The sequence below is a fragment of the Dasypus novemcinctus genome, chromosome 12, assembly GCF_030445035.2.
Source record: "Dasypus novemcinctus isolate mDasNov1 chromosome 12, mDasNov1.1.hap2, whole genome shotgun sequence".
In the NCBI taxonomy this organism is placed as follows: domain Eukaryota; kingdom Metazoa; phylum Chordata; class Mammalia; order Cingulata; family Dasypodidae; genus Dasypus; species Dasypus novemcinctus.
In genome coordinates, this window is record NC_080684.1 from 103039265 (window position 1) to 103063516 (window position 24252).

The following is a 24252-nucleotide window of genomic DNA, read 5'->3' on the forward strand; positions in this document are numbered from 1 at the left end:
AAATGAATGAAGTAGGTAACACCTTTACAGTAGTAACACTGAATGCTAATGGATTGAACTCCCCAATTAAAAGACATAGACTGATAGAATAGATTAAAAAAATAAAAAAACATGAGCCCTCTATTTGTTGTCAACAAGAAACTCACCTTAGATGCCAGGACACAATCAGGCTGAAAATGAAAGTTTGGGAAAAGATATTCCATGCTAATAGCAACAAAAAAGAGCAGGTGTAGTGGAGCGGGTGTAGCTCAGTGGTTGAGTGCCTGCTTCATATGTACGAGATCCCAAGTTCAATCTGTGATATCTCCTTTAAAAACATAAGCAGATATAGTTATACTAATAGCAGATAAAATAGATTCTAAATGCAAAACTGTTATAAGAGATGAAGTAGTTTACTATATATTAATAAAAGGTACAATTCACCGAGAAGAAATAACAATAATAAATATTTATGCACCTAACATAGGTGCCCAGAATTACATGAGACACACATTGGCAAAACTGACGGGTTTTTAAATGTTTCTGCAGTAAGAGTTGGAGACTTCAGTACTCCACTGTCAGCATTAGATGGAACATCTGGACAAAGGATAAATAAGGAAACTGGGAGCTCGAATAATATGATAAACGGGCTAGATCTATAGATATTTATGGAGGATTACAGCCCAAAATATCAGGATATACATTCTTCTTAAATGCTCATGGATCTTTCTCCAGGATAGACCAAATTTTCGGACATAAGTCAGAAACCAATAACTTTAAAAACATTGACATTATACAAAACACTTCCTCTGATCATAATGGAATTAGGTTGGAAATATTTGGAAAATTCACAAATATATGGAGATTAAACAATACACTCTTTTTTTATATAAATTTTTTTTTTGGTTAAGATTTATTTATTTTATTTAATTTCCCCCGCGCCCCGCCCTGGTTGTCTGTTCTCTGTGTCTATTTGCTGCGTCTTGTTTCTTTGTCCGATTCTGTTGTCGTCAGCGGCACGGGAAGTGTGGGCAGCGCCATTCCTGGGCAGGCTGCACTTTCTTTCGCGCCGGGCGGCTCTCCTTACGGGGGCACTCCTTGCGCGTGGGGCTCCCCTACACGGGGGACACCCCTGCGTGGCACGGCACTCCTTGTGCACATCAGCACTGCGCATGGGCCAGCTCCACACGGGTCAAGGAGGCCCAGGGTTTGAACCGTGGACCTCCCATGTGGTAGACAGACGCCCTAACCACTAGGCCAAGTCCGTTTCCCCTACACTCTTTTTTTAAGATTTATTTTATTTATTTCTCTCTCCTCCCTCCACCCCCCGCCCCAGTTGTCTGTTCTCTGTGTCCATTTGCTGCGTGTTCTTTGTCCGCTTCTGTTGTTGTCAGTGTCATGGGAAACTGTGTCTCTTTTTGTTGCGTCATCTTGTTGTGTCAGCTCTCCGTGTGTGCGGCACCATTCCTGGGCAGGCTGCACTTTCTTTCTTGCTGGGTGGCTCTCCCTACGGGGTGCACTCCTTGCGCATGGGGCTCCCCTATGCAAGGGACACCCCTGCATGGCAAGGCACTCCTTGCGCATCAGCACTGCACATGGGACAGCTCCACACGGGTCAAGGAGGCCCAGGGTTTGAACCGCGGACCTCCCATGTGGTAGACGGACATCCTATCCACTGGGCCTAGTCCTCCTCCCAAACAATACACTCTTAAATAATCAGTGGGTTAAAGAAAAAATTACAAGAGAAATCAGTAAATACCTCAAGACAAAAGAAAATGAGAAAGCAACATACCAACACTTATAGGCTACAGGAAAAGTACTGCAGAGAGGGAAATTTATTGCCCTCAACGCTTATATTAAAAAAGAAGAGACCTGATTGTAGCCCTGGAGGAATTAGGAAAAAAACAGCAAACCAATCATAAAGCAAGCAGAAAGAAAGAAATAATGAAGATTAGAGCAGAAATAAATGAAATGGGGGAAAAAATAGAGAAAACCAACAAAACTACAAGTTGATTCTTTGAGAAGATTGACAAAATTGGTAAACCCTTAGCTAGATTAACAAAGAAAAAAGAGAGAAGATGCAAATAAATGAAATCAGGAATGAGAAGGGTGACATTACCACTGACCCAGAAGAAATAAAAGTGATCGTAAGAGGATATTCTGAACAACTGTATACCAACAAACTAGAAAACATAGATGAAATGAACAAATTTCTTGAAACATGTGAAAAACTCAAACTGACCCTAGGGAAAATAGAAGACCTCGACACACCAATCACAAGTAAAGAAATTGAAACAGTCATCAAAAACCTCCCCAAAATGAAAAACCCAAGGCTAGATGACTTCACAGATGAATTCTACCAACCATTAAAGATCTAATATCAATCTTGCTCAAACTCTTCTAAAAAAAATTGAACAGGAAAGTACACTACCAAACACATTCTATGAGGCTAACATCACACTAATACCAAAGCCAAATAAATATATTACTAAAAAAGAAAATTAAAGACCAATTTCTCTAGTGAATATGATTGCAAAAACCCTCAACAAAATACTTGCTAACCAAATCCAAAAGCACATAAAAAAATCATATATCATGATCAAGTGGGCTTTATACTAGGTATGCAAGGGTGATTCAACATAAGAAAATCAATCAGTGTAAAACACCACATTAATAAATTGAAAAAGAAAAATCACATGATCATTTCAATTGATGCAGTAAATTCATTTGACAATGTATGACATCATTTCTTGATAAAAATGCTCTAAAAGATAGGAAAAGAAGGAAACTTTCTCAATACAATAAAGTACTTATATGAAAAGCTTACAGCTAACATTGTATGTAATGGTGAAAGAATGAAAGCTTTCCCACTGAGAAAGGCAACAAAATAAGGATAGCCACTCTTCCTACTATTATTCATTGTTATGCTAGAAGTTCTAGCCAGAACAATTAGGCAAGAAAAAGAAATACAAGGAAAAAGTAAAATTTCTGCTTTTCACTGTTGATATGATCCACAACAAAACTATTAACAAAGTGGTGGAAGACAAGATTAATACCTAAAAGCCAATAGCGGGAAACGGACTTTGGCCCAGTGGTTAGGGCGTCCGTCTACCAAATGGGAGGTCCACGGTTCAAACCCCGGGCCTCCTTGACCCGTGTGGAGCTGGCCATGCGCAGTGCTGATGCGCGCAAGGAGTGCCGTGCCACGCAAGGGTGTCCCCCGTGTGGGGGAGCCCCACGCACAAGGAGTGCGCCCGTGAGGAAAGCCGCCCAGCGTGAAAAGAAAGTGCAGCCTGCCCAGGAATGGCGCCGCCCACACTTCCCGTGCCGCTGACGACAACAGAAGCGGACAAAGAAACAAGACGCAGCAAATAGACACCAAGAACAGACAACCAGGGGAGGGGGGGAAATAAATAAATCTTTTTTAAAAAAAAGCCAATAGCATTCCTTTTTATATGTAATTATTTTTTTATTTTGAAAGAAGTTTTAGATTATATAAATGTTACATAAAAAAATATAAGAGATTCTTATATGCCCCATCCTTCCCTCTCCCACACTTTTCCATATTAACAACATCCTACATTAGTGTGGTTCATTTGTTACAATTGAACCCATGTTGAAACATTGCTACTAACCATGGACTACAGTTTACATTAGAGATTACACTTTGTCCCACACAATTTTGTAAGTTATGACAAAATATACAGCGGCCTATATCTGTCACTGCAATGTCATGCAGGACAAATCCAATGTCCCAAAAATGCCCCCACATTACACCCTTTCTTCCCTCTCCCATCCCAGAACCTCTGGTGGCCACTGTCTTTTACATCAATGATAACAGTTCTTCTATTGCTAGAATAATAATGTCTTTAGTAGAATAATAATAAGTCTACTTTAGTCCATTATTCATTCCCCAATCTTGAGGATTTGGGGATGGTGATGCCCACTCTGTTTCTAAATAAGAGGGGACTTAGATATCATGGGGCAGATGGGTATAGTTATCTTACTTGCAGTTGCAGACACCCTCTGTTCCTTGGGATGGGCATTGTCCATCATTTTCTCCTTGTCAATTGTCCTGGGTGAGTCCAATGAACTGGAAAGATGGTGTTGCAAATCTGCTGAAATTCAGGGCTCAATTGGTACATGGACAGACCAAAAATTTAAGTCTCTGAGACACATATTTATCAAATCTAGTGCTAATTATGGGTTTAAATAAAAGGGGCAGAAAAGCCATGTGTAGAGAACATATAAATGAGTCTAACTCTGTTATACTAGGAAGCATAAATTCCAAAGTAAGGCCCACTGATAGGGTGCCAAATTCCTAAGCTGTCTGCCCTGCTTATGGTTTCTGGATATCTCTAGAGCCCTCAGGAGCCCCGCTAATTTGAGGCACTGTTTACCATGGCAGTCAATGAGATCCTGATGAGACTTGCACAAATGTAACCTCTGGAATGACCTCCTGACTCACTTTGAAACCTCTTAACCATAAAAACTCATTTGTATTTACTATTTCCCCCTTTTGGGCAAGGGCTTTTTCCAGATACATTGCTAGTTGGTGCTTGGTAACAAGTCCTTGGTGCCAGAGAGGCTCATCCCTGGGAGTCATGTCCCACACTGGGGGTAAGATAGTGTGTTTATTTGGTGAGTTTGACTTAAAGAGAGGCCACATTTGAGCAACAAGGAGGCTTTCAGGAGGTAACACTTAGGCAGTATATAATACTAGGCTACGTTTTCTTATGATATTGATTTTCTAAGTTTAATTTCATAAAAAAATAGTTTCATAAACACAAGCATCAATGTTAAAGGCCTGGCACAATGATCTGTCTTCCTTTACTAGACATTGCCCTTGCACTCAGGGGATTCTTGCTGTCCTATCAGAGAATGTAGCAACTCAGGGGATTCTTGCTGTCCTATCAGAGAATGTAGCAGACCTCCCCAGGATGGGAATTCAATATTTTTTCTGTTATTGTGTGGATCTCCACCCACCAAGACAATATCCCATGAACACTTGAACATAGTCATACTTCTTAGAGGCATGCCCCAGGTAAGCCCCTTCCCATGCATCCCCACATCACTGACACCCCACACCAGTGTTCCTCCCCTGCCACTGCTATGACCCTTCCGTGATTCAAAACCTCTCCAAAAATGAAGCCAACAAAATAACTGAACAAATTTAATAAGAAAATGAAATAATACTTCAAAAAATAAAAATAAAACACAAAAGATTTAAAATAATTTGAAATATATATTTTTTAATTTAGATGTGTCTTTCATCACTGTAAGATCTGTTGTCTTGTATGTACAGTGACATTTTCTTTCATATATTCCCCCAGTGTCTTTTTTTTTTTTCATTTTATCTTCAAAGAAGCTTTAGAATACAGAAAAGTCACGCAGAGAATACAGGTGTTTCCTATATACCCAATACCCTCCCCTCTTTCCCCTCTCCCTTCTTAATAACATTTTACTTGTGGATGGTACATTTGTTACAATTGATGTACAACTATTGAAGCATTGCTACTAACCATGGTCAATAGTTTACATTATGGCTTACATTTTGGATCGTACACTTTTACAGATTTTGACAAAATTTGAAGTGGCCTATAGCCATTATTGCGACATCATGGTGAACAATTCTAATGCCCTAAAAATGCCCTCCATTCCATCTCTTCTATTCTTCCCTCTCCCTCCCCTCAGAACCTATGGTAATCACTAAGTTTCAGTTTTGAAGAAGATTCAAAGTTACATGCAATAATACTGAGGGCTTGACATATTAGTCTGTTTTCTTTTACTAGGCACTGCCTATGTTCTCGAGAGATTCTTGCCCCTCTAACTGGAAGCACAGCAGGACTCCCCAGGATGGGAGTTTAATATTTTCCTGTATATTATGTGGGTCTCCACCCACTGGTATAGCACACTATGACAAGATGAACACTTAGATATTCCACAGAAGCCTGCCCCAGGTGTACACTATCCCATGCACCCCCCACACCCGACCCCCTACACCAGTAACCCTCTTCTGCCATATTTGTTAAAAGAACATTTCCAACATTATAGGTTTAACCACAGGCCTGAAAATCCCCAGAGTTCGTATGCTCCTTCCTTTGACCCTGCCCCCAGTCCCATGAATAGTCCAACCCTGCTCCACCTCACAGACCAGCACCACCGAACCCAATCATGTCCTGCACCACCGTCACACCCTTCCACTGCCCAGCCACACACTTCCACCTTATCATAGATTTTGCCCCTATGGGCATCCGCTCACCACCCTCTACACCCTTTCTGTCTCCTGTAAACCTGGCTTCCAGACTCTAGCTCTGTGAGTCTTCTCAATTTGATTAATTCCTATCAGTGAGGCCATGTAATATTTGCCCTTCAGTGACTGGCCTACTTCACACAACATAAGGTCTTCAAGATTCATCCATGTTATCCCGTGTGTTAATACTGCATTCCTTCCTACAGCTGAGTACTGTTCCATTATAGGTATATACCACAGTTTGCTTATCCATTCATCTGTTGATGGACACTTGGGTTGCTTCCAGCTTTTGGCAATAATGAGTAATGCCGACCAATAGCATTTCCTTACACTACTAATGAGCAATCTGAGGAGAAAGTTAGAAAACAAATTCCATTTAGATAGTGAGTAAAAGAATCAGATATTTAGGAATAAATTTTACCAAGGACATAAAGGACCTGTATTCAGAAAACTATAAAGTATTGCCAAAAGAAACCAATGATGATCTAAATAAGTGGAAAGAGTCCATGTTCATGGGTTGGAAGACTAAATATCACTCAGATGTCAATTCTACCCAAACTGATCTACAGATTTAACACAATCCCGATAAAAATTCCAATGTCCTTTTTTATAGAATTGGAAAAGGCAATTATCAAATGTATCTGGAAGAGAAAGGGGCCCCAAATAGCCAAAAATATCTTTAAAAAGAAGAATGAAGTTGGAAGGCTCTTACTTCCAGACTTTAAAGCATATTATTTAGCTGCAGTGGTAAAACCAGCATGGTACTGGCATTTAGATAGACAGATTGACAATGGAATTGAATTGAGAGTTCAAAAATAGGCCCTCACATCTATGGTCGAGTGATTTTTGACAAGGCTGTCAAACCCACTCAGCTGGGTCAGAATAGCCTATTCAACAAATGGTGCTGGGAACACTGAATATCCATGTGTAAAAGAAAGGAAGAGGACACTTATCTCACAGCTTATACAGAAATTAATTCAAAATGGATCAAGGACCTAAATATAAAAACGAGAACTATAAAACTCTTAGGAATAAAGGGGGAAGTGCTTTTGAATCAAGCTGTTGGGTGCCTGCCTACCACGTGGGAGGTCCCAGGTTCAGTTCCCAGTGACTGCTAAAGAAGATGAACAAGACAGCAAGCTCATGCGACCAGCTAGCACAGCAAGCTGATGCAACAAGATGACACAATGAAATGGCCCAGTGAGGAAACAGAAGAGACACAGCAAACAGGAAGTGGATGTGGCTCAGGTGAATGGGCACCTCCCTCCCACATGGGAGATCCCGGGTTTGGTTCCTAAAAAAAGAAGATGAACAGACAGCAAGTGTAAACAACAAGGAGGGGCAGGAATAAATACATAAAATAAATCTTCAAAAAAAGAAGAAGAAAAGGTAGGGAAACATCTTCAAGATCTTGTGTTTGGTGGTGCTTTCTCGGGCCCTCACACCCAAAGCATGAGCAACAAAAGAAAAAATTGATAAATAGGACTGCCTCAAAATTAAATACTTTTGTTCTTCAAAAGACTTGGTCAAGTAAGTAAAAAGGCAGCCTACTCAATGGGAAAAAAATCTTTGGAAACCATATATCTGATACAGGATTGATCTCATGTTATATAAAGAGATCACACAACTTAAAGACAAAAGGACAGGCAGTTACGTTAAAAAATGGGCAAAAGAGAGGGGCGGTGGACTTGGCCCAGTGTTTAGGGCGTCCGTCTACCACATGGGAGGTCTGCAGTTCAAACCCCGGTCCTCCTTGACCCGTGTGGAGCTGGCCCATGCGCAGCGCTGATGCACACAAGGCGTGCCGTGCCACACAGGGGTGTCCCCATGTAGGGGAGCCCCAGGCGCAAGGAGTGCGCCCCGTAAGGAGAGCCGCCCAGATTCCCGTGCCGCTGACAACAACTGAAGCCGACAAAGAAGACGCAGCAAAAAGATACAGAGAATAGACAACTGGAGCGGGGCGGGGGGTGGGGGGTCGGAGAGAGAAATAAATTTAAATAAATCTTTTCTTAAAAATGGGCAAAAGAATTGAACAGACATTTTTCTGAAGTGGAAATACAAACAGCCAAAAGACACATGAAAAAATGTTCAACATCACTACCTATTAGGGAAATGCAGATCAAAGCTACAATTAGATATCATCTCACACCATATGGAATGGCAATAATTAAAAGAACAGAAAATTTGAAGTGCTGGAGGGGATGTGGAGAAATAGGAACACTCCTTCACTCTTGGTGGGAGTGTAAAATGGTTCAACCTTTGTGGAAGACGATCTGTTTGTTCTTTAGGAAACTAATTATAGAACTGCCATATGATCTGGCAATTCTGCTACCAGGAATATATTAAGAAAAACTGAAGGCAAGGATGCAAACAGATATTTGCACACCAATGTTCATAGCAGCATTATTAACAATTGCTAAAAGATGGAAACAACCTAAGTGTCCATCAATCGAGGACTGGATTAACAAGATATGGTATATTCATATGATGAAATATTATTCAGCTGTAAGAAGAAATCAACTGGGGAAGCACATGACAACATGGAGGAACCTTGAGAATATCGTGTTGAGTGCAATAAGCCAGGCACAAAAGGACGAATATTGTGTGGTCTCACTGATAATGAACTAAATACAATGAGTAGACTTATGGAATTGGACTATGAAGTGGAGATTGGTGGGAGATGGGATGTGGGGTGAGCAGGAGAGAAGATGTTGGATGTATGTAGAATGTTTAATAAGGTCAAATGTAAATATCTGGAAATGGTTGGACTTGATGGTAACACATTATAATGAATGTAAAAGACTGTTGATTTATGGATGTGATTGTGGCTGAAATGAGTAGTCCAGGAAGATTACTGTTAGTTGGAGGACAGCTGGAGGATGATATTGGGAATGTATAAATGGTATTGGAAATAGATGAGGATTGTGGTTAATAATGTAAATATAGGGATGTTCTACTACGGAGTGTTAAAAATATGGTGATACATGGGCAAAATATAATTTATGGACTATAGTTAACAACAAGATTGTAATATTTTTATGGCAAAAGTAAAGTTGTTGGGGAACAGCTATGGCTGGGGCAGTTGAGCACCTGCTTCCCATATGAGAGGTCCTGGGTGCCTCCTTAGAAAAAAAAAAACAAATGGAAAAATCAACTCAGGGAAGCTGATGTGGCTCAGTGGTTTAGTGCTGGCATCCCACATACAAGGTCTGGGGCTCAATCCCCAGCCCTGTTACCTCAACAACAAAAAAAGAGAAGAATAAGATAGTAACAACTTTACCTTTTTTTTTGAGGTACCGGGGGCCAGGGATTGAACCTGAGACCTCATATGTGGGAAGGTGGTGCTACATGGACTCCCCTGAGTTTGTTTTTTCGTTTCTTTGCTTGATGTTTGCTTTTAGGAGGCACCAGGGACTGACCCCTGGACCTCCCATGAGGGAAGCAGGTGCTCAACTGCTTGAGCCACATCTGCCCCCACTATATTCATTCTAAAGGTTAAAAAAAGAATATAGGCTTTGATTTTTTGAGATATGAATACAATTAAGCATTTTTTTCTCTTCTTCATTTTTTTCATTAATAAAGAGACCTTGAATATGTCACTTGACTAATCTGTGTTCATCTGTGTATCTTTCTGAACACCAGAGGAACAACTGAGTTAGCAGTTGCAAGTAGATGAGATAAAAGTACCTGAAGAAAAACTTTTTAGAAGTGATGTTTCCATAACTCGTTGAGCTGCCTTTTTCTGTTCTTTTATTTTGTGAATTTTAATAAAGTTATTATTTTAAAAAATCATACATGGCATTCAGCAATGTCTCTTAACCCCTCTTTTTATTTAGAAGAGTCCACCCCTATTTTGTTCCCCATGGCATTGACTTTTTGGAAGAGACCAGGACTTGTAGACTCCAAGGTTTCACTGAGTTACTTCAAATTACCCAAAACTTAGTAGCCTAAATCAACAGACATTTACTATTTCACACAGTTTCTGAGGAAATCAGGAGAGGCTCGGCTGATTGGTTCAGGCTCAGGGTCCCTTATAATGTTCTAGGCAAGCTATTGGCCAGGTCAACACTGAAGACTTGACCGAGACTGAAAGAGCCACTTCTAAGGTGACTCATTCATGTGGCAATTTAGAGTTGGTTGTTGGCTGGGGTTCTCAGTTCCTTCTCATGTGGACTTCTCTACAAGGCTGCTTGAAGGTCTTCATGACATGGCAGCTGGCTTACCCCACCGTGAGTGACCCAAGAGGCCAAGGCAGACGCTGCATTGTCTTTTATGACTTAGCTTCATGCTGCCACTTTCACAATATCCTGTTTTGGTTAGGCAAGTCGGTCCCGTTCAACTCAAGGCTGTGATCAGTGGTTGGTGAGGACCACTGGGGGCTGGCTACCTCACCCATGTTCTGGGTTTCTCAGAGTGCTTCCTTGTGGTGACATTTAACATGTTCCTCTATACCCAGTATTTACAGGTAACTGGAGGTTGGATCAAAAGGCTGGATAAGATTCCAATTGAAAGATTTTGGCAAGAATGCTTCTTTAAGGAAGCCACATTCTTCCTTTTGCACCACTTCAGAAGGCCCAAAATGTCTAGGGCCCCACCCATTGTGAGGCTGTGTGATCACTGGGTTAAGGTAGTGATGGCCACAGCTGTCCATGGTCAAGGTACGTTTTTTTTCCCTTTATGGCCAGCAGGTTATCTGTGGGTGATACATTGGTCCCACATGAGAATCCAATTCTCCATCATGTTTCCAGTTGATGGTTTAAGTTTTCATTGGTGATCTTTACTTGAATCAATTTTTAGAGTAAGAGTTGAAAAATTGTACTTTCAAATTCTGTCATTTCTCCGTGTGTTTTCCTTACTAAGTGGAACTATTTCTTTACTCTGAACTATAGTTCCTGCTGATACAGCAGTACAAATGCTTAATTCTTTCCCTTTAATTATAAAGTTCATCACCTTCGATGATGGCAAATTAATTTGGGTGTTTTTTTTTCAAGTTACCTCTTTTTATGAGGAGGGTTTATTTGGGGGTGTTTTTTTTTCTAAATTTATTTATTTACTTTTTTTTTTTACTTTTTTATTTATGCCCCCATGCTCATTGTTTTGCTTGCCTTCTCCAGGAGGCACCAGGAACTGAACCTGGGATCTTCCGATGGCCTGAGCCAAATCCGCTCCCAGTGGGCTGCGTCGTCTGCTGGCTTGTGGCATCTGCTCATGGTGGTGGGGTCAGCGTCTAGCTCATCTTCTTTTAGGAGGCACCTGGGACCTCCCATGTGGTAGGCAGGCACCCAGCTGGTTGAGCCACATCCACGTTCCTGAGGAGTCATTTAATACAATAAAATTCACCCTTTCTAAATTATAATTTGTTGTGTTTTGACAGATATACAGTCATGTAACTGCCACCACAATCTAGAGACAGAACATTTTCATCATCCCCCAAAAGTTCCTTGTACCACTTTGCATTCAATTCTCTTTCCTACCCCAACCTTCTATCGATTTGTTCTTGTTTTTTGTTTTCTCTTTTTTGAATATTATAATGGGCTCATAGACTTTTATAGATTGGTGTCATTTAATTAATCACAGCCACTTTTCTTTTTGATGCTCATATTTTCTCCATTCTGGATGGTGGGGGCCCTTTCCAGTTGGCTCCTGGATTTTTTTTCCCCATCATTTCTCCATCATCCACTGAGTGCTTCCTGTTTTCAGGTACAACAAGATTATTGCGGGTTCATTTTTACTTCCCTGCCACAGACCTGAAATCAGCCATTTCTCCAAGGAGTCCGGGTTCCTTTTAGTGGAGAATGGTCTGGGCAGGACCCTTATGATTACTTTATCCATCTATCGAATCAGAGCTTCCCCCAGAACAAAGTTGTGTCTCTGGAACAGTTGAGAAGCATAACAGCATTATGCCAGACCATCAAATCAGGTAAAGCCTTCCTGCCAGCAACAAGATCATATGTAGGAATCTGAAAAGTCACTCTTTAGGGAAGAAGTGAAGGGGCATCTGTCCATTTCTGCTTCTAAGCAGAAAGTACTGCATTCAATAAAGATGAAATAAAAGCTAGGGGAAGAGAAGTGTAGCAAAGTTAGCAAAATCAAAATTGAGAATAGAAAGCAGATGTATTAGTCAGGGTTCTCTAGGGAAACAGAATCAACAGGAGATATCTGACAATAGTATGTGAATCTATAAGAGTCTCTCATGCAGCCATGGGGATGCACAAGTCCAGGTTCCACAGGCAGGCTGCAACCAGGGGCTGCAGCGAAAGTCCAGTGAAGATTCTTGATGAGTTCTGGGAGATGCTGGCTGTCCAAAGACGAGCTGGGAAATTCTCTCTCAATGCTGGAATCACGTCCCCTTTTAAGGCATTCAACTGATTGGGTTAAGCCGCACTCATTGCTGATAGCTATCTCTCTGATTGATGTAATTATAACCAGCTATCTATGATTTACCACTGCAGTAAAGTCGATGGTGACTGAAGTCCATAAATGCCCTTGTATTACAGTTAGCCCAGCGCTTGCTTGACCAAACAACTGGGCACAATTACCTGGCCAAGTTGACACAATAGCCTAACCATCACAGTCCACAGCTTGTCAACTCAGCGACCATACACATTACGTTAAACCACACTTAGTCTCTAAGTAAAAACAATAACAGACATGCATATATATATATATATTTCTGCCTAACAATGTTCAACTCTCCTGCATATAACCGGAAATGCATGAATTCCATACAGACTAGAGTGCGAGTTCTTGGATAATATTCACTCTCAAACTTGACATCCTCAAATATTATGACATGAAATGGATAAAACTTGTTATATGATAAGGGGAAAGTTTGAGGAATGAGACAAAGAAATTTGTTTTGTGTACATATACAGTCATCATCATAATGAAACAAGGAAGAAAGATTCATGACCATTATTGTGGGAAACAAAGGCATGTTGTTTCCATAACAGCAAGTTATCTCCTTAACCACTGAGTCACCCTGTCCTTGGAGATATAGGTGCAGGTCATAAATCTATCAGGGAAATGTAACATTCTGGTGGAACAAGGACTTGCTAGAACAGAATGACCTGAGCAACAAGATTAATAAGTATATTTGTTTCAATAATATACTAGAACATTACGAGCTTTGGTAACTATCTAATTCACTGTGTTAGTAAGAATGAGGTAATGGTAATAGTTATCTAGAATAGTTCCTGCTTCCCATGGCCTGTTGGGGTATATAAGCAAGCCCCTGAGATTAATAAATTTGTCCGATGAGCTTGATAAATCAATGCTCTCAGATCCCCTGTTCCCAATCTCTCTTTGTCTTTCATTCCCGATACCCTTCGAGTCCGTGACTCTGACATCTGGCACCCAACGTGGGGCCCAAAGCAGTGACTGCAGCAGAGATTCTTCCACGACAGTATCAGGAACGCGGAACTGAAAACCTTCCTGAAAGGTTGAGGCATCCATCAAAGGGTGACTCGAGTCTGACCATACAGTGGTAAGAATTTTAATTAATCCTGTTTTCCACTAGCATCAGGGTATGGGTAATCAACCAGGATGGCTGGAAGAATATGCACAGGTACTAAAAACTCTCTTAAATACTGTCAGAGTCTCCGTAAAAACTGCTGATTTACTTCAACTTTTTGCTCTAGTTCAAAAACACTGTTATTGGTTTCAGCCACAAGGAAAAAATCTTTTAATCTTAAACAGTGGAAACAAGTAATGAAGGCACCACTTAGAGCATACCAGAAAAGAAAAACTATACCCCTGTCAGTGTGGGCTTTAGGACAACAAATTGCAGCAGCCTTAGACCCTTTACAGTGTAAAGAAGGAGAGAAAGATGAAATTACTATATTTTCTAAGCCCATAAGTAAATTTGTAATGAAAGAAAGTAAATTGGAACAAGAACAGGAGCTTGAAGCGAATGGAGAACCATCAGGTTTTTTCCCTCATCCTGATATTAACCCTTTCGTCAGTAAAAGCTCAGTGAAGTGTCCTAATGAAATATCTTCTGTGTATCCAGTACAACCCTCTGCACCTACTGAATTACCTTCTGGTACTAAGCCTAAATTAGAAATGTTTTCAGATGTTGCCGATGTTTTGCCTTATGTTAAACAACTATTATCTGCTTTCCCCATAACATTACATGCGATACCACCAGATACAAATAATTTGCAAGGGGGTGTCGAGTTTCATCCTGAGCCAATACCTTTTAAAGTATTAAAAGATTTAAAACAGGTAAGAATACTAAATAAAGTCCTTGTTAGTGAAATCAGGTTTGTAAGAAAACTCTCTGTTAAAGTGTTAACTAAGAAAAAGAAACTATTCTGGCAGCAACTCTGCAAACCCCCTGCTGTCTACATGACAGTGCAGCTGTGGGCTAGTGGGGGTTATAATAGAGTTAAGCCACTGGAAAAAGAGAAAAACATGGCAACATTGGTGTTCTGTTTTGTTTCCATGCTAATTCTGATTAGGCCTAGTTAACCAAGATAATAAAACTAGTACAAAATTTTTATCAAGGTTTAAAAAGGAATTTTCAGTTTTAAATCAATAGTTTACTCCTGAACTTCAAGTCTCAGTATAATCTTACAGAGTAATAATCCAAAAATGTGTGTTAACGGTCTGTCTAAACTGCTAAATTAAAGCTTAACTACATTTATGCTGCTCAAGTTATCTTAACTGATTGCTGATAACTAATAAAAATGTTTCCAAGTACAAGCTTGCATGTTACAGGCAACATGGATTCCAGAAAAAATCTTAAAAAGTCAAATCTAAAATGTGATATAACAGAGAACTTAAAAACAGCTATACCAAGAAAGTAAGAATTATGAGTTAATTGCAAACTGTATGTTTCTGTTAATGTGTTGTCATTGTTTTGTGTCTGTCTGTTCGTTCAATGTCAGTGTATATTTTGATACCTCCGGATGGTAATATAAAGTAATAAATAAAAATTTTTTAAAAAGAGCTCTATTCAAATGGCCAAAAATTAAATAAGTGCTTATATTAATACATAAGTCTATATGTTAATAAGATCTCTACAATGATAAAAATTGTAAGTCTTGATTAACAAAATTACTATAAGTCTTTTCATAAAAAGTTGTTCTTGCCTAGATTGAAATGAATAGCTTATTTTTCTTCACAGGATAAAATGAAGGATGTAAAACTTAAATGAATATTAAAGAAGGTTAAAAGTTTGTGGAAATGCTGACTGGAATTTAATAAGTTTTTTCTAAAAAGTGTGTTTTGTCCTAAAGTAGGATGGCTAATTTTCATAAACTCTTGGAACTTAAATGCATGTGGCAAGTTATAGAAAGTATTGTGGTAACTTTAAGTAAGGAAATGTGTTCTGTGAAGGTAAAATTTGTCTTAAATAATATAATTATAGTCTATATGATTATAAATAATTTTAAGAAATTTAACGAAGCATTGTTTAAAGTGTTTAAATGGCTAATTCCAAAAAGTCATTATTAAACAAAACTGAATTAATAATAATAATAATAAAAGGCAATTTTATCATGGGAAAATTTGGTGGCAGCCAGCCTCACCTGACAACTTGCTTCTAGGGGACTGTTTCTAATATTGCATGCTACTAAGTATTTAAAGTGAAGAAAAGTTTATTATTTTAACAAACTTGTTTAGTATTAATGGCAATTATATGTTGTAAGAAGTTTGCTTGATAACTTCGCATGTGGGCTATATAGAATGTGTTTTTATTATTAAGGAAACAGGAGATGATTTTGTCCTAAGATAAAATGATTGATTATTGGGAAAGAGTAGAGTGTGAAACAAAACTTAGGTGAATACTAAAGTGTAGAAGGTTTGTAGAAAAGAAATTTTTATGATTAAAGTTAAATAAAATTTGATGGGTCTATCTATAAAATTTTAAAAGGTTTAGTATCAAGTAGTATACTAATGCAAAGTTAAAATTTTGTTCTTTCTCAAAGCCTCTCAAATCATTAATCTGTTTTGATAAAAGCTTTTATCCTGAATAATCAATACACAAAGAAAGTCTGTTTTATCAAAATTGCTTCTTGTGCTTTAACCTCATCATTTCCTCGGTGTTCCAAGAAGGAAAAGTTTTATCTCTTTTAAAAGAACATAACGTTCAAACCTGCTTTCTCAAAACCAAATCCTGAAAAGTAACCTTTTATTCAAAACTAATTATAAAAGATTTGTTCTTTTACCTTGAAAGAAAAATTAAAGTAATAGTTAGGTTCATCGAATATGTTATAAGTCAAATAAAGGTGTTTAAAAGTGTTATAAAATTAACAGGTTTTTTTTCTTTAACCCTCTGTTAATTAAAGTTGTATGAGTAAAATGTTCCTATGAATGCTTAAGAGTGTATAAAGTTACCAATATTTCAGCATAATATTAAAGAGAAGTACAATGTGGTTAATTATTATAAAAGAGTATGTGTCACAAAAACAACCTCTTATCATAGATTAAAATAACAACGTAGTATGCAGCAATCCCCAACACTGCTAGTTTGTTGCAAAAAGTTAATGTCCAGCTGTGTTGCTATCACTTTGTTTTAAAACTTGCTAAGACTTTCTTTAGTGTCTTCTTAAACAAGTCAAGCCAGCTGCATTCCTCTATCTTTAAAAATCCCAACAATGAACTTTTGCAGTGCCTTTCAGGGCTATGTGCATAGCCCAACCATCTTGTACAGTATTTACTGATGGTAGTAGTAATGGAAAAGCAGCATACGTTACGTCTCAAAAAGAACAGGTGTGGCAAACTCCTTATTCATCTGCTCAACACACAGAGCTTTCAGCCATCATTAAGGTTTTACAAACATTTCAAGAGCCCTTGAATGTTGTCTCTGACTCCGAATATGTGTGTCTAACTGTAGCTCATATTGAAACAGCTCATATTTTTATTATTAATATTTTTGCTGATCTTTAAGCTCTCATTTGGCAAAGAAATCAGCCCATATATATTACTCATATCCAGTCTCATTCTTCCCTTCCTGGTCCTCTAGCTACCCAAAATGCAAAAGCTGGATGTTTGCAAGATGCCAGTAAATATCATGCATTAACTCATATTAATACTAAGGGACTTAGACATAAATTTCCTCAATTAACAAAACATCAAGCTCAAGAAATTATTCGCACCTGTCCCACCTGTGGATCCTTAACTACAGTGCCTTTTCAGACTGGGACTAATCCCAGAGGCCTGGCTCCTAATCAGCTGTGGCAGCTGGATGTTACTCACACGCCATCATTTGGTAAATTACGATATGTCCATGTTTGCATTGATACTTACTCTCATTTATCATGACCAAAAATCCTTTTTATGATTGTCGCAAAAAGAAAGTAGGGATAAAGAAGGATGGCAAGAGTGCCATATGGGAAGAGGATCTGTCATTTTTAATATTCCTATGGAATAGTATGGGAGAGTGCCCCAATGGGGAGTCCCTCTCCATATTATGGCAGATTTATTTGGCATGGTCTAAATAGTAAAGGACAACAAAAAATAATTTTTACTAAAAATAATAGTGTTTAGAAATCTGAAGGGAAATGGGTCCCTTCTCCATAGTGTAACATTACATCTATAAATAAACAAAAGAATTTGTGGAAAGTTTTTCTAGGAATAGCTCCTATTATAGAATGGATTGGGAATAATAGTAAAAATAGTCAATATCTGCATTTAGATCAAATTCATCATTTTCAATCGTGTATAAGAGAACCTTATGTGTTTGTGGTCAGAAAATTAACCATAACCGAGAATGCTCTATTTTATAAAAGTGGGGCTTTGCATACCTGTTTGTCTGAGAACATTTTACAGAATGGAGATTTCCTTACAACGGCTCGAAGGCGGCAAGGAATTTGGCAGTTGTCACCTGAGAGTCAACTGCTGTTCCATATGGCTCGAAAATCCTGAAGCGCTCGAAGCAATTTGTGGGACTGATAGTAGCTAGCATACTAAGACTTATTGGTGTCATTGCAGGTGCCACTACAGCTACAGTGGCCTTGCATGAGACGGTGCAGACTCAACAATATGTGCATGATGGGCATAGAATGCTAGTGACTTATAGCATAGTCAAAAATATATTGATGGAGAATTAAACAGTAGAGTTAATGATTTAGAATCAGCAGTTTTACATCTTGGAGATCAAGTATATAACTTAATTCTACTTAGGGGATTGAAATGTGATTGGAATGAAAGTAAATTTGCATTACTCCACTTGCTTATAATACTTCTATGTTTGACTGAGAAAAGATTAAAAATCATTTGATAGGTCATAAAGGTAATATGTCATTAGAAATAGAAGAATTACAAAAAAGAATATTAGAAATGTCTCATAATCAAATTGATGTAGCTGATGATAAAGGTATCTTTAATGATTTAATTTCTCATTTTAATAAATTTAATCCAGTAAATTGGTGGAAGTCTCAACATTTTTTGTCAGCATTAGGAATAGGACTTTGTGTGTTAATCTTGTTGTTCATTGTTGTTGCTTGCCTGGGACGAGAAGTATGCTGAAGACTGTATCATGTTGATGCAATAGGACAAGCTAATAATTTGGTACTTGCAAAAAACCTGATATAGTTCCCCATGGTCAGAGTGCTTGGCTGATGGCCAATGACAGGTAAGACTCTCAGAGGAGGGAAACTTAAGACAGGCAGAGTCACCCTGACTAAAACAAAAAGGGGGAAATGTGGGAAACAAAGGCATGTTGTTTCCATAATAGCAAGTTATCTCCTTAACCACTGAATCATGCTGTCCTTGGAGATAAAGGTGCAGGTCATAAATCTATCAGGGAAATGTAACATTCTGGTGGAACAAGGACTTGCTAGAACAGAATGACCTGAGCAAAAAGATTAATGAATATATTTGTTTCAATAATATAATAGAACATTACAAGCTTTGGTAACTATCTAATTCACTGTGTTAGTAAGAATGAGGTAATGGTAATAGTTATCTAGAATAGTTCCTGCTACTCGTGGCCTGTTGGGGTATATAAGCAAGCCCCTGAGATTAATAAATTTGTCTGATGAGCTTGAGAAATCAATGCTCTCAGATCCCCTGTTCCCAATCTCTCTTTGTCTTTCATTCCCAATACTCTTCGGGTCCGTGACTCCGACAATTATAGTCCTTGTTTCTGTAAGTGGTCACTTGGTCGAAGTTCATATTTATCACTACCCTCTTTCACTACCCATTTCATGTTTCCATTACCCTTAGAAAGCATTTCAGCTAGTCGTGGTTCTTTGCCTGGTGGGGTGACTCAAAGTTTCATTCCTGAAGATTCTGGACCATTGTTAGTTCTGCTTGGATTGGGTTGCAATTTTCCATTGACTTTAATCACAGGACATGGCAGTACTAGGAGATGCCCTAGAGGATCTCCTGTATTCCAGGCAAACTGTTCTTTATTCCCATCATGTAGATACAGTCCTATTTCCCTTGATAGTCAGGATCAATCACCCAACCAATACAGTAATTCCCTTCTTTGACTGTTTATTCAGAGGTCAGAGGAGCCCAAAGTGGCCAGGTGACAATTTTAGCTTCCAGTTCAATGGAATCATGTTGTGTTCCCTGGTGACAGCACTCCTCCTTTTGGGACTAAAACCTGTAGACCAGCAGATTTTGAGGTTACAGGCACAGGAAGCAAAAATTTTCCTAGTGGGTCACTAGGGGTAATAGTGAGTGGTGCCACTCCCATTTCCATCCCTTGATTCCTGGACCCATGGATCCTGGTTATGGGAGAAACAGCACCATAGAGTGGATGCTGATTTAGAGCATACACAGCCTCCTGGAGAACATTGCCCCAGCCCTGCAAGGTATTGCCACCTAGTTGGCGCCATAACTGAGTCTTCAAAAGGCCATTCCACCATTCTATCAATCCAGCTGCTTCATGGTAATGGGGAACATGGTAAGACCAGTGAATTCCATGGGCATGCGCCCATTCCCATACATCAATTGCTGTGAAATGGGTTCCTTGATCAGAAGCAATGCTGTGTGGAATGCCATGGTGGTAGATAAGACATATGGTAAGTCCACAGATGGTAGTTTTGGAAGAAGCATTGTGTGCAGAAAATACAAACCCATATCCAGAGTACATGTTTATTCCAGTTAAAATAAATCACTACCCCTTCCATGGTGGAAGTTGTCCAATGTAGTCAACCTGTCACTAGGTAGCAGGCTGGTCACCTTAAAGAATGGAGCCATATCAGGGGCTGAGTGTGAGTCTCTGCTGCTGGCAGATTGGGCACTCAGCAGTGGCTGTAGCCAAGTCAGCTTTGGTAAGGGGAAGTCTGTGTTGCTGAGCCCATGCATAACCTCCATCCCTACCTCCATGGCCACTTTGTTCATGATCCCACTGGGCAATGACAGGAGTAGCTGGGGAAAGAAGCTGAGCATTAACCACAGAGCAGGTCATCTTATCCACTTGATTATTAAAATCTTCCTCTGCTGAATTCACCCTCTGATGAGCATTCACATAGGACACAAAAATTTTCATGTTTTGCCCGCTCAAAAAGATCCATCCACATACCTCTTCCACAGAACTCTTTGTCACCAATTTTCCAATCATGTTCCTTTCAAGGCCCTGACCATCCAGCCAAACCATTGGCAACAGCCCATGAATCAATGTACAAATGCACCTCTGGCCATTTCTTCTTCCAAGCAAAATGAACAACCAGATGCACTGCTTGAAGTTCTGCCCACTGGGAGGATTTGCTCTCACCACTGTCCTTCAGGGATGTCCCAGAAAGGGGCTGCAGTGCTGTAGCTGTCCACTTTCAGGTGGTACCTGCATATCGTGCAGAACCATCTGTAAACCAGGCCCGAGTTTTCTCTTCCTCAGTCAACTGATTGTAAGGGACTCCCAAAGAGGCCAAAGCTGTGGGCTGGGAAAGAGAAGGTAACAAGGCAGGGGTGGTGACTATGGGCATTTGGGCTGCTTCCTCATGTAACTTACTTGTGCCTTTAGGACCTGCTTGAGCCTTATCTCATATATACCACTTCCACTTTATTATGGAGTGCTTCTGGGCCCACCCAACTTTATGGTTTGGTGGGTCAGACAATACCCAGCTCATGATAGGTAACTCAGGTCTCATGGTAACTTGATGGCCCAGGGTTAAGTGTTCAGTCTCTACTAAGGCACAGTAGCAGGTCAAAAGCTGTTTCTCAAAAGGGGAGTATTTATCTGCAGAGGATGGCAGGGCTTTGCTCCAAAATCCTAACGGTCTGTGTTGTCATTATCCTATAGGGGCCTGCCAAAATCTCCAGACAGCATCTCTATTTGCCACTGAAACTTCCAGCACCATTGGATCTGCTGTATCAAATAGCCCAAGTGGTAGTGCAGCTTGCACAGCAGCCTGGACCTGATGCAGAGCCTCTTCTTGTTCCAGTCCCCAAAACTAGCAGCTTTTCTGGTCACTTAGTAAATAGGCCTGAGTAGCACACCCAAATGAGGAATGTGTTGTCTCCAAAATCCAAAGAGACCAACTAAGCTTTGTACCTCTTTTTTGATCATAGGAGAAGCCAGATGCAACAGCTTATCCTTCACTTTAGAAGGGATATCTCAACATGCCCCACAGCACTGGACACAGAAATTTCACTGAGGTGGAAGGACCTTGTATTTTAGTTGGACTTATCTCCCATCCTCTCTCACACAAATGCCTTACTAATAAGTCCAGAGTCTTTGCTACTTCTTGCTCACTAGGTCCTATCAACACGATCTCATCAATACAATGGACCAGGGTGATATCTTGTGGGAGGGAGAAACGATCAAGATCCCTGTGGACAATATCATGAGATAGGGTTGGAGAGTTGATATACCCCTGAGGTAGGACAGTGAAGGTATACTGCTGGCCTTGCCAGCTGAAAGCAAACTGTTTCTGGTGTTCTTTACTAACAGCAATTGACAAAAAAGCATTTGCCAAATCAACAGCTTCATACCAGGTACCAGGGGACTTGTTGATTTGCTCAAGCAATGATACCACATCTGGGACAGCAGCCTCAATTGGAGTCACCCCCTGGCTAAGTTTATGATAATCTACTGTCATCCTCCAAGATCCATCTGTTTTCTGTACAGGCCAAAAAGGAGAGTTGAATGGGGATGTAGTGGGCATACCACCCCTGCATCCTTCAAATCCTTGATGGTGGCACTAATTTCTGCAGTCCCTCCAGGAATCTGGTATTGCTTTTGGTTTACTATTTCACTAGGTAGGGGCAATTCTAGTGGCTTTCACTTGGCCTTTCCAACCATAATAGACCTCACTCCATAAGTCAGGGATCCAATGTGGGGATTCTGCCAGTTACTGAGTATGTCTATTCCAATTTTGCTTTCCGGAACTGGGGAAATAACCACAGAATGGGTCCAGGGACCCACTGGACCAACTGTGAGATGGACCTGAGCTAAAACTCCATTAATCACCTGACCTCCATAAGTCCCTACTCTAACTGGTGTACCACAGGGATGTTTTGGGTCTCCTGGAATTGATGTCACTTCTGAACCAGTGTCTAATAATCCCAGAAATGTTTGATCATTTCCTTTCCCCCAATACACAGCTACTCTGGTAAAAAGCTTTAGATCTCCTTGGGGAAAGGTGGGAGGAAGATTAACAATATAAATTTTAGGCAGTTTAACAGGATCCTACCCCAAGGAGATCTGGCCTCCTCCTCATTCAAGGGGCTCTGGGTCTGTAAACTGTCTCAAGTCTGGGAATTGATTAAGGGGCCATGATTCTCTGCATCTGTAATTTGAGTTAGGGTTTCATTCACTTGATCTAGAACTCTTCTGTTTGTACAGATCTTGAAGAAATTTAGTAGACTGCCCATCTATTTCATTGCTAGGTACTCCATGATGTATTAGCCAATGCCATAACTCTACATGACTCAGACTATTTTGAGTGCTTTTTTGAATCTGCCTTTCATTGCAGTAGCCATGCCCACCTGGACTTTGGCGATTAACTGCCGATACTTGACTTTTACCAAACCATCATCCAATCATCCCCATAATGTTTAAGGATTCTAAATCCATCACAGCCCTCCCTACATTAATATCTGGACTACAGAGAAGAGCTTTTCAGGGAAGATGGAGTTAGTCTTACAAATTTACTCCTCACAGTCCTGGTTAAAGGTGTGTCCTCTGTACATTCCTGGGGTAAGTGGGCAGCTCTCAAATGGTAAATCCATTCTAGCATTCCAATCTCCCTAAGCCTTTGAATTCCTCCTTCTACTGTGTACCAGGGCAAATCCAGCATCTCAACCTCAGGCATGCTAGGCCATCTTTTGGCCCATGTTTCAATTAGCCACCCAAACAATCTGTTAGAGCCCGTTCTAACCCCTTGAGTTACAGCGTTGCATCCATAATTTCTGCTTAGTGGGCCCATATCAATAAATTCAACCTGATCCAACTTTATATTCCTTCTACCATTATCCCTGTATTAGTCAGGGTTCTCTAGGGAAACAATCAATGAGGGATATCTGTCAATAGTAAGAGATCTATCAGAGTTTCTCATGCAGCCGTGGGGATGCACAAGTCCAGGTTCTGCAGGCAGGCTGCAACCAGGAGCTCCAAAGGAAGTCCAATGAAGATTCTTGCTGAGTTCTGGGAGATGTTGGTTGTCCAAAGACGAGCTGGGAAATTCTCTCTCAATGTTGAAATCACTTCCTCTTCTAAGGGATTCAACTGATTGGCTTAAGTATCACTCATTGCTGATGGCAATCTCCCTGATTGATGTAATTATAACCAGCTATCTATGATTTACCACTGCAGTAAAGTCAATGGTGACTAAAGTCCATAAATGCCCTTCTATTACAGTTAGCCAAGTGCTTGCTTGACCAAACAACTGGGCACAATTACCTGGCCGAGTTGACACAACAGCCTAACCATCACAATCCCATACTCTTAGTATTCATTCCCACATATATGTCCCTGATTTCTGTCTATATAAGTTGAAAAACTCATGCAGTTCTTTCTGAGTGTACCTTACTTCCTCTGGGTCACACTTTCACCTTTAGGGGCTTGTTGTGTGATTTTAGTCTAGTAATAGGTCTCGAAGACAAGAGAGGTAGTAGGGGTG